This window comes from Rhinoraja longicauda, chromosome 18 (genome assembly GCF_053455715.1).
Source record: "Rhinoraja longicauda isolate Sanriku21f chromosome 18, sRhiLon1.1, whole genome shotgun sequence".
In the NCBI taxonomy this organism is placed as follows: Eukaryota; Metazoa; Chordata; class Chondrichthyes; order Rajiformes; family Arhynchobatidae; genus Rhinoraja; species Rhinoraja longicauda.
The window spans coordinates 3,792,417-3,805,318 of record NC_135970.1 but is presented as its reverse complement, the minus strand read 5'-3'; the positions used below and the strand labels follow the sequence as shown (position 1 = coordinate 3,805,318).

The 12,902-nt window shown below is 45.7% G+C and overlaps 1 protein-coding gene, 1 long non-coding RNA gene and 2 other non-coding genes across 4 annotated transcripts in view; 1 reads left to right on the top strand and 3 right to left on the bottom strand.

Annotated features, from left to right (window-relative positions):
• Positions 1 to 297: 297 nt before the first annotated feature.
• Positions 298 to 4,875, bottom strand: LOC144602046 (uncharacterized). The gene is made up of 5 exons (XR_013548410.1): positions 4,761 to 4,875; positions 3,660 to 3,708; positions 2,667 to 2,823; positions 1,329 to 1,400; positions 298 to 847 (listed from the first exon to the last, which is right to left on the bottom strand). It is a non-coding gene; the product is annotated as an uncharacterized LOC144602046 (long non-coding RNA).
• On the bottom strand, positions 1,168 to 1,247 carry LOC144602472 (small nucleolar RNA SNORD35). The gene has a single exon (XR_013548451.1). It is a non-coding gene; the product is annotated as a small nucleolar RNA SNORD35 (small nucleolar RNA).
• Positions 3,898 to 3,982, bottom strand: LOC144602471 (small nucleolar RNA SNORD35). Its single transcript, XR_013548450.1, has one exon. It is a non-coding gene; the product is annotated as a small nucleolar RNA SNORD35 (small nucleolar RNA).
• Positions 4,876 to 4,917: 42 nt separating the features above from the next.
• LOC144602045 (protein RIC-3-like) overlaps positions 4,918 to 12,902 on the top strand; it is a 33,558-nt gene continuing 25,573 nt past the window's right edge. Inside the window, exon 1 of the mRNA XM_078414711.1 lies at positions 4,918 to 5,009. The gene's annotated coding sequence lies outside the window, so the exon portion shown is untranslated. The remainder of the gene's footprint in view (positions 5,010 to 12,902) is intronic.

The following is a 12,902-nucleotide window of genomic DNA, read 5'->3' as shown; positions in this document are numbered from 1 at the left end:
GCATCAGCTGCACAGCAATCATTTGTCAAGGTGTCCTCACAGTAGCTACCATACCAGAAACATAACACCATTGCAAAAGAGGTATGTATTTGGGCTATAAGAAAATAACTGCAGATGCTGGTACAAATCGATTTATTCACAAAATGCTGGAGTAACTCAGCAGGTCAGGCAGCATCTCGGGAGAGAAGGAATGGGTGACGTTTCGGGTCGAGACCCTTCTTCAGGGCTTTTGGGCTGTTGCCACTAGCAAGTTCTCGCGCACATTCTACATAAATCAGACAAGACTGGCCCTGCCGTTTGAAGATTTTATTGGCAGTAAATCATGGAAGGAGATTGCAATACAGGCAAATAACCCCATGCAAGGTGCACAAGTGGCCAATATGAATGTACACTGTGCATATGAATCATACATTCAGCAACTGCCCTGATGCCTAAATGGCTCTACAAGTGATCAATGGCATCAGGTTCCTGGTGATCGACACCAGGAACGTAAAGCAAAATATCTATTACAGCAATACGAGAAACCCCCCAAGAGGGAGACACAGGAATACATTCAGCAGCATTTCTCACTGCTTTATCATTTAAAGCACATAAAGACAAAGTATCATTGAATTATAATTTACCAACTGCAAATCTCAAGTTTCCCAAAATATACATTTGCAGTAAACACAATACATAATTTCAGTACATTCCATATTACAGTGACTATGCACACGCAACAAATAATACATCCAACATCTGCAGATGTGACAGTCACAACTTTCCAGCAGTTCCAGTTTGGGGCCTTCAGTGATCCCTCTGCCAACACTAAACGTTCCTCAGTGACGATTCATTCAACAAGCCAGCTCTAGAAAGATAAAAATGACCAGGCAAGTTCATTAACTTTCATTAAACTTTGGCACAAAAATGCTGTAAACACTCTCCACAAGATGAATACGTTTATTTTGTGTTCACACAATTGTAGTGTATTTGTCACTTGCATGGACTATTTGAGCCTTGGGCAGTATTGTTTCCACTGGATGTTACAAAGTAGACAGCACAGCTACTGGAAGAATTGTACTGCAGTTGCTACAAAAGACTAGCATGAATCAATGCCAGTTTACTGGTTCATGGTAGGACATGGGGGCCAATGGTACTCAATGCTTTACAAAGGACCTAAGCAGCAATCCAGAGTAATCAGTCATTGCTATTAAGCAGTTTCATCAAAGATGTTATGAAGACCATCGTGAGAATAAACATCATTTTAACTCTGGACAACAGCACAAAATGTTAAAGATCCCACTGGGTAAAGATAATGTGCACATGAATGGCATGATGTCAGCACCTACCTGTGACATAATTCCTTATTCCTTCAGTGTTGAAACTACTGGCAGTGCAATCCATCCACTACAGGGCTCCAGCTGAAACAAATACGGAGAACATTTAACCACAATCCAACACTGAAGTCTGTTTCTCAATTTTCCCACCACCACCCAGATAAGCAGTACTAACCTAAAAATTAGATGCAAATTAAACCAGCAATCAACAGCATCAGAAAATTCCAGATAGTACCTAACCACGAGCAGTATTTCAAAACCACGACTTTCACCCTCACATTAGTGTAAATCCAGAGTAGCAGTGCAAGGTTTGACTGAACACATCCAGCTGAAGTAAAGACTAAAACCACAACTCTGCACAATACAATGAAGGTCACACAAATCTTCCACCCCCCCCAATTACAACACCTCTCTACAGTGACTGATGTTTCAGTTGTAGCTTCCACTGAACCACATGCTGCTATTTCTAAACAGATAGAAAGCAGTATGAAATTAGACACTGTTTTCAATAAATAGAATGTAGAACATTGCTAAATGAACAGCTTCCAATAGCCAGGTGCACAATCACTACATTTCATTCTTGAATAGCCCTCCCGACTGATGCCATTAAATGGAAATGATAAATACTCACATCCCCCTCCCCAAAGTACAGTACTGGTTATTTCAGTAACGGCACTTCAGCTGATAAATATAACGATAGTTAAACCTTCTATTCAGCCTTAGAACTTGTTTCAATAGTTATTTACAGCTGTTGTGGATTGTAGTAAGATACTGCAACACCCAAAGGAGAGCACAAACACCAGATTACTCATCATCATACTCAAGCAGAAGGGCTAAAATGATAATCCATTTAAGCTGCGTCTTGAGATCCCAGGAAGTTGCCGTCAGGCCATCAAACCCACTCCATAAACACCAGGAATCAGGCAAACATTGGATCAAGGAATCAGTGGAAGAGGGAAAAGGGTAAGAGCCTGGCACTGGTCCGTCAGATCCAGGCTCCAGAAATAGCTGCACCTCCAGCCACGATACCTCACAATTTATTAAACAGGCATCTTCCTAGCAACGTGGAAAATTGCACAGGCATACCCTGCTCATAAGCAAGACAAATCCAATACAGCCAATTACCATTGAATCTATAACCAACAGCAATGAAACTAGGCACTGCCAACATGTCTTGCCCAGTTTCACACAGCCACCTGACACTGCATGCTCACCAGCAGATCAAACCTAAATCAACCCTGGTCCAAATACAAACCAAAGACATAAAGGCAGGGCAAGTGACTGCCCTTAAAGGTAGCATTTGATGAGTAAGACATCAGTGCACAGAACCTTTCAAAAAAGATTGGATACCTCAATCATTATGTGGCTTTAGACATTGGAGGCATCTCTGCAGCAGTTCCTCAGGCGAGTTCCCTCAGCTGGAGCAACGCCCGCCATTTTAACAGCGATCTTCCTTCCATCGCAAAGTGCACGGTCACCTGCAAATAATGCTCACTTCCAAGATGAGCTGAGTTTATTGTCATAAGTATAAGTACAGTGAGGTGGAGGTACAATGCAGAAGTCAGTGGCAGACAACAAATTTCACAACACCATTTATACTTGATCCTTTACAACTGAAACAGTACAAGCTTACATGCAGCTTATGGCAACATTGAATGACAACACTCAAGTTGCAATGCCAGTCCCACCCTTTCTGGGCATTAAACAGATGCCAGCTGAAATACAATTAGTAGTATAATAAGTGGACAATGTTTGATTTAATAAGCAGCATATCAGATTCACAAATCAAAGTTTCCTAGGTACAAAATCGTCATTAATAATCAACAGAGGCTGCATATTTGGACTAAAAGACATGAACATATTCCTCACTCCATTTACAAAAAGTTAAGTTTTATTAGACAATACACCACATCATTCGTATGTTTAAAAAAGTTAAATTAGCCCACTTAAATTACTCAAAAAACACTAATGTGGACATCAAGGTAGAGTTTTAGGAGGTGAAGCTAGTTGACCAAGCTTTACTTTACAAAGGTTCCCAATCCTCCATCTAAGCCACCAAAGTGTCCCTTGATATGTTATACCTCAGGTAGAAATATTCCCTCGTTTCCAGCACTGTACAAAATACTTCAATTTCTTCCAAGAGACTTTCAGCAACTTTATAACTCAAGCCATGCACCCTACCATAAGTGTAAGTGTCACTGCCTCTGCTCTTCCATTACTTTGGATTCTGATCCAAAAGCTTCCAATGTTTTTCTGGTCAGAATTGCCCTGTCCTAGGTAATCTTTGCGGATGAGCCTCAACTCCCCAGTTACTACAACAAATCTGAAAGAGACACAACATACCTGACTAGTTTCCATGATGCACCGAGGCTTGACAGAAGGAATTGGCAAACTGGGAAACAATAAAAATAGGTCATTAGACACCGTATTCAGTTAAAGAAGATAAAAGCTCCCAATATCCTTTTAGAAATCAGGTTAACTGACAAAAATGCAACTAAGACACTATATGCTCCAAGAGGAAACCAAAGAAACTCAAGCAATTTTCTGCATATAAAGTAATTGCCTGTAAGATTCAATTAAACACTGAGCAGCTGTCAGCAACGCCTTAAGGCAATCTCATCACAAAATTTATGAAGACCATCGTGAGAAAAAACATCATCACTGCTCAGAATTATAAACTTTATAACCTCCTTTGTCAAAGAAACCTTTTGAGAAACAAACCGAGCGGTGGATATTCAGATTTTGCATTTAAATTGTACTTCTGAACAAGGTTCGTAATTATGGGTGACTAAATTTCGTCCAAAAACCTGTTTTTTGGATGACAAATAAAGATATCCTGAATCACAGAGACTGAGGCAGACTAGACCTAAGCCGACTGCCTTCGAATGATGGGATGATGAACCAGTAGACTTGTACGGCAGACATAGCAGGCCGTTCGGCCCACTTGCTGACCAGAGTTAAGCAGTCAATGTAGACACTCCGCTTTGTTGCCCGCATGGATTTGCTGCCACACAGACAAGCACGTTGGTAGGTTGCGCATGGTGGAGGAACAGCAGATGCTGGTTTACACCTAGACACACACAATACTGGAGGATTAGGTGACGTGTTGGTCGAGAGGCCTTCAATGTCATCTATTGTTCCCCCGAAATGCTGCCTGACCCACTGAGTGAGTTACTCCAACATTTTGTGGGTTAACTGGCCCGAGAGTGCAGGGGGTGGATGAGAGAGTGGGATTACAGTGGTGTGTATGGGGTGGCCAGCACAAGCACCGCCTCGATGGACCGAAGGGTCTCCGCACATGCGGACCACGTGCGTCCCCCTGGCGACGGCCGCAGTGAGGGGCCCTGCCCTGCCCGCCCCGCCGTGTACTTGAACCAGTCCCGACACACAACCGCCGCCCATGGAAACAACCGGGCTGTCCGCAGAGCGAGAGCGGCCACCAACCTCCAGCGGCTGGGGACCGTGGAGCGGCACCAACCCCGGACCAGGGCTGTGCGGACGCCGCCTCAGGCCCACTACCATCGCCGCTGCTCCTCCTGCGGCGGGTCCAGGGAGAAAGGCCGGCCTCTGCTTCCGGTTCACTATTTATAGGCGGCGCCGCCGGAAGCGGCCTCGGGTCACGTGGCGCCAGGAGCCCCGCCCCCTGGCCGTTGCGGCGCGCTCCCGTGAGGCTGGCGAGGGCGCGTCCACAGGGTAAGGACCGGGTAAAGCCCGCATCCCGCTCACCCCCTCCCCTAAGATGGACCCCTCATCCTCTCCCCGCCCTACAATCCCCCCACCTTCACCCCCCTCACCTCTACCCCCCACCCTACCGCCCCCCCACCCTACCATCCCCTCACTACCCCCCACCCTACCATCCCCCCACCCTACCATCCCCCCACCCTACCATCCCCCCACCCTACCATCCCCCCACCCTACCATCCCTCCACCCTACCATTCCCTCACTACCCCCCACCCTACCATTCCCTCACTTCCACCTCTCACCTTATCCCCACCCCATCACCCCTCTCAATACACTCCCCTCCACCCGCCAACCTACCATCCCCTCGCCTCTGTCCCCTGCACTACCATCTCCACCCCTCCCCTCTCCCGTCACCTCCCCTCCACACCAACCCTACCCTTTCACCCTCACCCTACCATCCTCTCATCTCTACCTATCCCCTCCCTCAGTACCACCCTACCCTCCCCTTTCCACTGCCCCTCACCCCCATGCCCTCCCCTCTCACCCTACAATGCCTTACCCTCACCATCCACTCCCCTCATCATCCCACCATTCTGCCCCAGCCTCTCACCCTTCCAGTCCATCCGCCCACCATCACTCCCAGCCACACACTTCACTGTTCCTGTCCCTCATCACCTGACCCCTCCCTGCCCCATCACCCCCTCAACACTCTCCTTCATCACTTCATCTCACCCCCTCCTTCCTCCACTCGACCCCACCGCCCTCAACTCCCTGCTTCATCACGCCCACCATCCCCAATCCCCTTCACCCCAAATCACCCCCTTCATGCCCTGATTTCCTCATCCCCCCTTCACCCCCCAATTACCCCTCTCACCACTCCCCTCCAACCCATCATCACATAGAAAATAGCTGCAGGAGTAGGCCACGTGGCCCTTCCAGCCAGCACCGCCATTCAATATGATCATGGCTGATCATCCAAAACCCTTTGCTGTTTTCTCCCCATACCCCTAGATTCCGTTAGCCCTACGACTCACGAAACATCACGACCCTCCCCCCCCCCTCCCCTTCCACCCTTCATCCCCCCTTCCGCTCCTGACCCCTCCTTTCCCCTTGTCACCTCCCAGCCCCCTGCCTTGACACATGCCCTCCCATCATTCCCCTCCCTTTGTTCTGCCCAGTCACTGCCCGACCACCCACTCCCACCACACAGTGCTCCTGCATCGCCCTGATCTCACCGGGACTCTGCATCTTCAATAAAAGTTTATTTTTACCATCTTCATGTTTTGCTTTGTTTCCCATCGTTTTTCTCATCTACCCCTGGAGCCTGCAACCTGTCATTCACCCACCTAGTTTTAGTGCTTCATTTGAAAGTAGTCCTGTGTTTGACATTTGATTCAACAGCTTGTAAGTTAATCTATGGACATAGGGGTCTTCCACGAGTTCATTTAATGTTGAGCCTTGTAGGAAATTTGCAAGGTGAACTATTAAAACAGTCCTCGAATGTTGTTGACATCATTTGAATTTATTAACTAAATGGACAGGTATTTTCAAATATGCATAATGCTAAACCTTAAATTTTAAGAGAAGCCATTTTATAAATTAGAGTGATGTGTTCAAAAGAAAAAAACCCATGGATTTCTTGGTGCTGTTAATGTTGACCACTGTGTTGGGGAAAATGACCATCTATTTCTGAATTCTAAACTCATTAAGTGAGGATCTCAATGCAAACAATGGCAGTAGGACGTTCAAGCCTGCCCTGCCCTTCAACGTGACCATGGTCATACTTCTGTCTGGGGCAGAGAATCCAGAGAGGGGGAGGTTTCCATTAATTGCCCCTTGAGGGATTAGGTGGCAGGGTGGAGCAGCTGCCTTAAAGCGCAAGAGACCCAGGATCGATCCTGACTACAGATACTGTAAGAAAATAACTGCAGATGCTGGTACAAATCAATGATAATTATTTCACAAAATGCTGGAGTAACTCAGCAGGTCAGGCAGCATCTCAGGAGGGAAGGAATGGGCGACGTTTCGGGTCAGTCTGAAGAGGGGTCTCGACCCGAAACGTCACCGATTCCTTCTCTCCTGAGATGCTGCCTGACCTGCTGAGTTACTCCAGCATTTTGTGAAATAAATACTGACTACAGGTACTGTCTGTACGGAGTTTGTACGTTCTCCCTGTGCCCTGCGTGGGTTTTCTCCAGGATCTCCAGATGTACAAGTTTGTAGGTTAATTGGCTTGGTATAATTGTAAATTGTTCCCAGTGTGTGCAGGATAGCATTAGTATGTGAGGATCGCTGGTCGGCGTGGACTCGGTGGGCCTGTTTCCGTGCTGTATCTCTAAACTAAACTAAACTAATGAGGTGCCCCTGATTGAGACGTCCCTGCTCTTTCAATGGTGTAGTTGTAATAGCCCAGCCTTGGCTGCAGTAAGCACTCATCATCTCTCGCCCTATCTGAATGCAGAGGCCCAATCTCACTGATATGAAACGTTCAGCAGGCAGGCTGGCCGAGCTATACGTTTTGCCTCAAATACCCTCGAGTGGTTAGAATACCAGGAGACTAGCAGTCCCCCTTTTTCAACCGCTGAAGCCCCAGAGCTTCTCAGAACGTAAAAAAAACAAACAGATCTTAAGTAGCTTTTAAATATCACTAAACATTTTAAAATGTTCCTTCATGTTAACCACAAAGGAATTAAGATAAATTCTGTTGGGGAGGATTTAAACTAATGTGACAGGGGGATGGGAGCAGGAGCAGAGAGACAGAGGGGTGTAAAATGAGGGTAGAAGCAACAGGTAGCAAGGTGAAAAGTAAAAGTGGTAGGCAGACAAATCCAGGGCAAAAATCAAAAAGGGCCACTTTTCAACATAATTGTATAAGGGGTAAGAGAGTTGTAAAAACAAGCCTGAAGGCTTTGTGTCTCAATGCAAGGAGTATACGTAATAAGGTGGATGAATTAAATATGGAGATAGTTATTAATGATTATGATATAGTTGGGATTGCGGAGACATGGCTCCAGGGTGACCAAGGCTGGGAGCTCAACATCCAGGGATATTCTATGTTCAGGCGGGATAGACAGAAAGGAAAAGGAGGTGGGGTAGCGTTACTGGTTAGAGAGGAGATTAAAGCAGTGGAAAGGAAGGACATTAGCTTGGAGGAAGTGGAATCGATATGGGTAGAGCTACGAAACACTAAGGAGCAGAAAACGCTAGTGGGAGTTGTGTACAGGCCACCTAACAGCAGTAGTGAGGTTGGGGATGGCATCAAGCAGGAAATTAGAAATGCATGCACTAAAGGTGCAGCAGTTATAATGGGTGACTTCAATCTACATATAGATTGGGTGAACCAAACTGGCAGGGGTGCTGAGGAAGAGGATTTCTTGGAATGTTTGAGAGATGGTTTTCTAAACCAACACGTCGAGGAACCAACGAGAGAACAGGCCATTCTAGACTGGGTATTGAGTAATGAGGAAGGGTTAGTTAGCAGTCTTGTTGTGCGAGGCCCCTTGGGCAAGAGTGATCATAATATGGTAGAGTTCTTCATTAGGATGGAGAGTGACAAAGTCGATTCAGAAACAAGTGTTCTGAACTTAAAGAAAGGTAACTTTGAGGGTATGAGGCGTGAATTGTCCAAGATAGACTGGCGATTGATGCTGAAAGGGTTGACGGTGGACATGCAATGGAAGGCATTTAAAGGTCGCATGGATGAACTACAACAAGTGTTCATCCCAGTTTGGCAAAAGAACAAACCAGGAAAGGTAGTGCATCCGTGGCTGACAAGGGAAATCGAGGATAGTATTAAAACAAAAGATGAAGCATACAGATTAGCCAGAAAAAGTAGCATACCAGAGGACTGGGAGAAATTCAGAGTCCAGCAGAGGAGGACAAAGGGCTTAATTAGGAAAGGGAAAATAGACTATGAGGGAAAACTGGCAAGGAACATAAAAACAGACTGCAAAAGCTTTTATAGATATGTCAAGAGAAAAAGATTAGTTAAGGCAAATGTAGGTCCCTTGCAGTCGGAAACAGGTGAATTGATCATAGGGAACAAGGTGATGGCAGACCAATTGAACAAATACTTTGGTTCTGTCTTCACTAAGGAAGACATAAACCGTCTGCCGGAAATAGCGGGGGACCGGTGGTCTAATGAGATGGAGGAACTGAGGGAAATCCAGGTTAGTCGGGAAGTGGTGTTAGGTAAATTAAATGGATTAAAGGCAGATAAATCCCCAGGGCCAGATAGGCTGCATCCCAGAGTGCTTAAGGAAGTAGCCTCAGAAATAGTGGATGCATTAGTGATAATTTTTCAAAACTCTTTAGATTCTGGAGTAGTTCCTGAGGACTGGAGGGTAGCTAATGTAACCCCACTTTTTAAAAAGGGAGGGAGAGAGAAAACGGGGAATTATAGACCAGTTAGCCTAACATCGGTAGTGGGGAAAATGCTAGTCAGTTATTAAAGATATGATAGCATCACATTTGGAAAGTGGTGAAATCATCGGACAAAGTCAGCATGGATTTACCAAAGGCAAATCATGTCTGACGAATCTTATAGAATTTTTCGAGGATGTAACTAGTAGAGTGGATAAGGGAGAACCAGTCGATGTGTTATATCTGGACTTTCAGAAGGCCTTCGACAAGGTCCCACATAGTCAAGTCAAGTCAAGTCAAGTCAATTTTATTTGTGTCGCACATTTAAAAACAACCCACGTTGACCAAAGTGCTGTACATTTGATTAGGTTCCAATAGGAAAAAAAATGAAAACATACAGTAGCACGCAAACAGTTCACAGCGCCTCCTCAATGAGCCTCAAATGAGCCTCCTCAATGAGCCTCAAACCACATAGGAGATTGGTGTACAAACTTAAAGCACACGGTATTGGGGGTTCAGTGTTGAGGTGGATAGAGAATTCGTTGGCAGACAGGAAGCAAAGAGTAGGAATAAACGGGTCCTTTTCGGAATGGCAGGCAGTGACTAGTGGGGTACCGCAAGGCTCAGTGCTGGGACCCCAGTTATTTACAGTGTATATTAATAATTTGGACGAGGGAATTGAATGCAACATCTCTAAGTTTGCGGATGACACGAAGCTGGGTGGCAGTGTTAGCTGCGAGGAGGATGCTAGGAGGCTGCAGAGTGACTTGGATAGATTAGGCGAGTGGGCAAATGCATGGCAGATGCAATATAATGTGGATAAATGTGAGGTTATCCACTTTGGCGGCAAGAACAGGAAAGCAGAGTATTACCTGAATGGTGACCGATTGGGAGAAGGGGAGATGCAACATGACCTGGGTGTCATGGTGCACCAGTCATTGAAAGCAAGCATGCAGGTGCAGCAGGCAGTGAAGAAAGCGAATGGTATGATGGCATTCATAGGAAGAGGATTTGAGTTTAGGAGCAGGGAGGTTCTGCTGCAGTTGTACAGGGCCTTGGTGAGACCGCACCTGGAGTATTGTGTGCAGTTTTGGTCTCCTAACCTGAGGAAAGATGTTCTTGCCTTAGAGGGAGTACAGAGAAGGTTCACCAGATTAATCCCTGGGATGGCGGGACTTGCATATGAGGAAAGACTGGATAGACTGGGCTTGTACTCGCTGGAATTTAGAAGACTGAGGGGGGATCTTATAGAAACATATAAAATTCTTAAGGGGTTGGAGAGGCTAGATGCGGGAAGATTGTTCCCGATGTTGGGGGAGTCCAGAACCAGGGGTCACAGCTTAAGGATAAGGGGGAAGTCTTTTAGGACCGAGATGAGAAAACATTTCTTCACACAGAGAGTGGTGAATCTGTGGAATTCTCTGCCACAGAAGGTAGTTGAGGCCAGTTCATTGGCTATATTTAAGAGGGAGTTAGATGTGGCCCTTTTTGCTAAAGGGATCAGCGGGTATGGAGAGAAGGCAGGAACAGGCTACTGAGCTGGATGATCAGCCATAATCATATTGAATGGCGGTGCAGGCTCGAAGGGCCGAATGGCCTACTCCTGCACCTATTTTCTATGTTTCTATGTTTAAAAAGGCAGGATCTCTGGAGAACATGGATAGATGACGGTTCAGATTGGGACCCTTCAGTCTGAAGGAGGGGCCTGACCCGAAACATCACCTTTTCCTGTCCTTCTCAGATGCTGCCTGCCCTGCTGGGTTCCTCCAACGGTTTGTGTTTTGCTTAGGATTCCGGCATCTGCAATTCCTTGTGTCTCCGGGCTTGCTTCTTAGTTTGGTTGGTGTGTGGGGGAGGCTGGTTTGGGGGAAGAAACGATTAGAGCTTGAGACTTTGGCAAGAGATGCAGGGGTAGGCTGAGTGGGAAGAAGAACTAGACCGTGAGTCTTTGGTCACCTGGGATGAGGAGCAGGGTTAGGGTGAGTGGGGAACGCTGCATTAGGGACGGTACTGAGACAGGAGATAACGCAGGATCAGAGCAGCAAATGGGATAAGGAGGATGAATGTGCACAGGGCTGGCAGCTGGATATCAGTGCCTCCTTTTGGGGTCTTGAGGGAGACCAAATGTTTGGGAGCCCAGAGTAGGTCAATGATATAAGGGGTGGAGTGTTCAAGTGGTCACGGTTGTGTAAGACACCGACTGTGCTCCAGGTGCACACAGACTCAGTGATAGCAACGTCACTAACCGTGAGTGGAGGTAGAGGCAGGGCTAAGGGGTTACTCACTCCACAAACGGTCTGGTCCCATTTCTGGAGCAAAGCAAAATCGTTGTTCTCACATCTCAATCTGGGCGAAAAATCATTTTCAAATGCATAACATTATAAAAAACCCTGTCTTTTTTTTTTTAAGTTACAAATTTCATTTACCAAAACCATGTTCAGTATCATCTTGTTCTTGTTAAATATACAAGGTATCTCAATTAAATCATAGTGATGATCTGCTTGCAGTCCAGTTTTGATAAATGGGTAATATCTCCAGTGGAGAATTTCATTTGCTGGCCTGAATAAAGTAATTTAGAAACCATCAAAAATGTCAGATGTCTTCTGATTGCAGCTTACTCTCCCTTTAACCTCTGAAGTCTGCTGCAGCAATTGCAAAGCACAAACAGAAAATGCCACCATTTCAATTTCTCAGATTATTCAGAATCTCCTGTACCAGAGAGTGGTGTGGTGGTTACACACATCTTCCATAGTTTGATGGGGACTTTACATTGTAATAAGTAGCAGAGTTCCTCAGAGTACCAAGTGAAAGGAAAGTCTACATACTGATATTGATTCTGATAAATATCAATAGATGAACCTATTATTTGAAAATGAATCAAAATTTAAGATAGCACAAAATGCTTACATGGTTTAACAAAATCTCAAAATAAATTGCCTTTCGATTAAAACATTATGCTTCAGATGGAAGTAGAACTTTACAATGAAGGAGTCAGTAAGAGAAGGTCTTCTAAATAATCCATAAGTAATCTGTATCCATAAGGCCTGCACTGTGGTGCAGTGGTAGAGTTCCTGCCTTGTAGCATCAGAGTTTGATCCTGACCTTGGGAGCTGTTGGTACGCAGTTCGTATGTTCTCCCTATGGCATTGTGGGTTTTCTTTGGCAGCTTCGGTTTCATCCCAAACTCCAAAGACATACAGGTTTGTAGGGTAATTAGCTTCTATAAATAGTCCCTACAGTGCACAATAGTGCTAGTGTATGGAGTGAGCATTGGTCGACTCCAGTCGCAGACTAGGTAGGCCGAAGAGCCTGTTTCCACGCTGTATCTCTAAAATCTAAAGTAAAGTGTAAGTAAATGGGGATGTGAGAAAGAACTTTTTCACCCAGAGGGTGGTTGGAATCTGGAACTCACTGCCTGGGGTGGTGGTGGAGGCGGGAACACTCACAACGTTTAAAAGGCATTTGGATGGGTACTTGAAATGCTACAACATTCAGGGCTACGGTCCAAATGCGGGAAAATGGGATTAAAATTAGACTGTTTG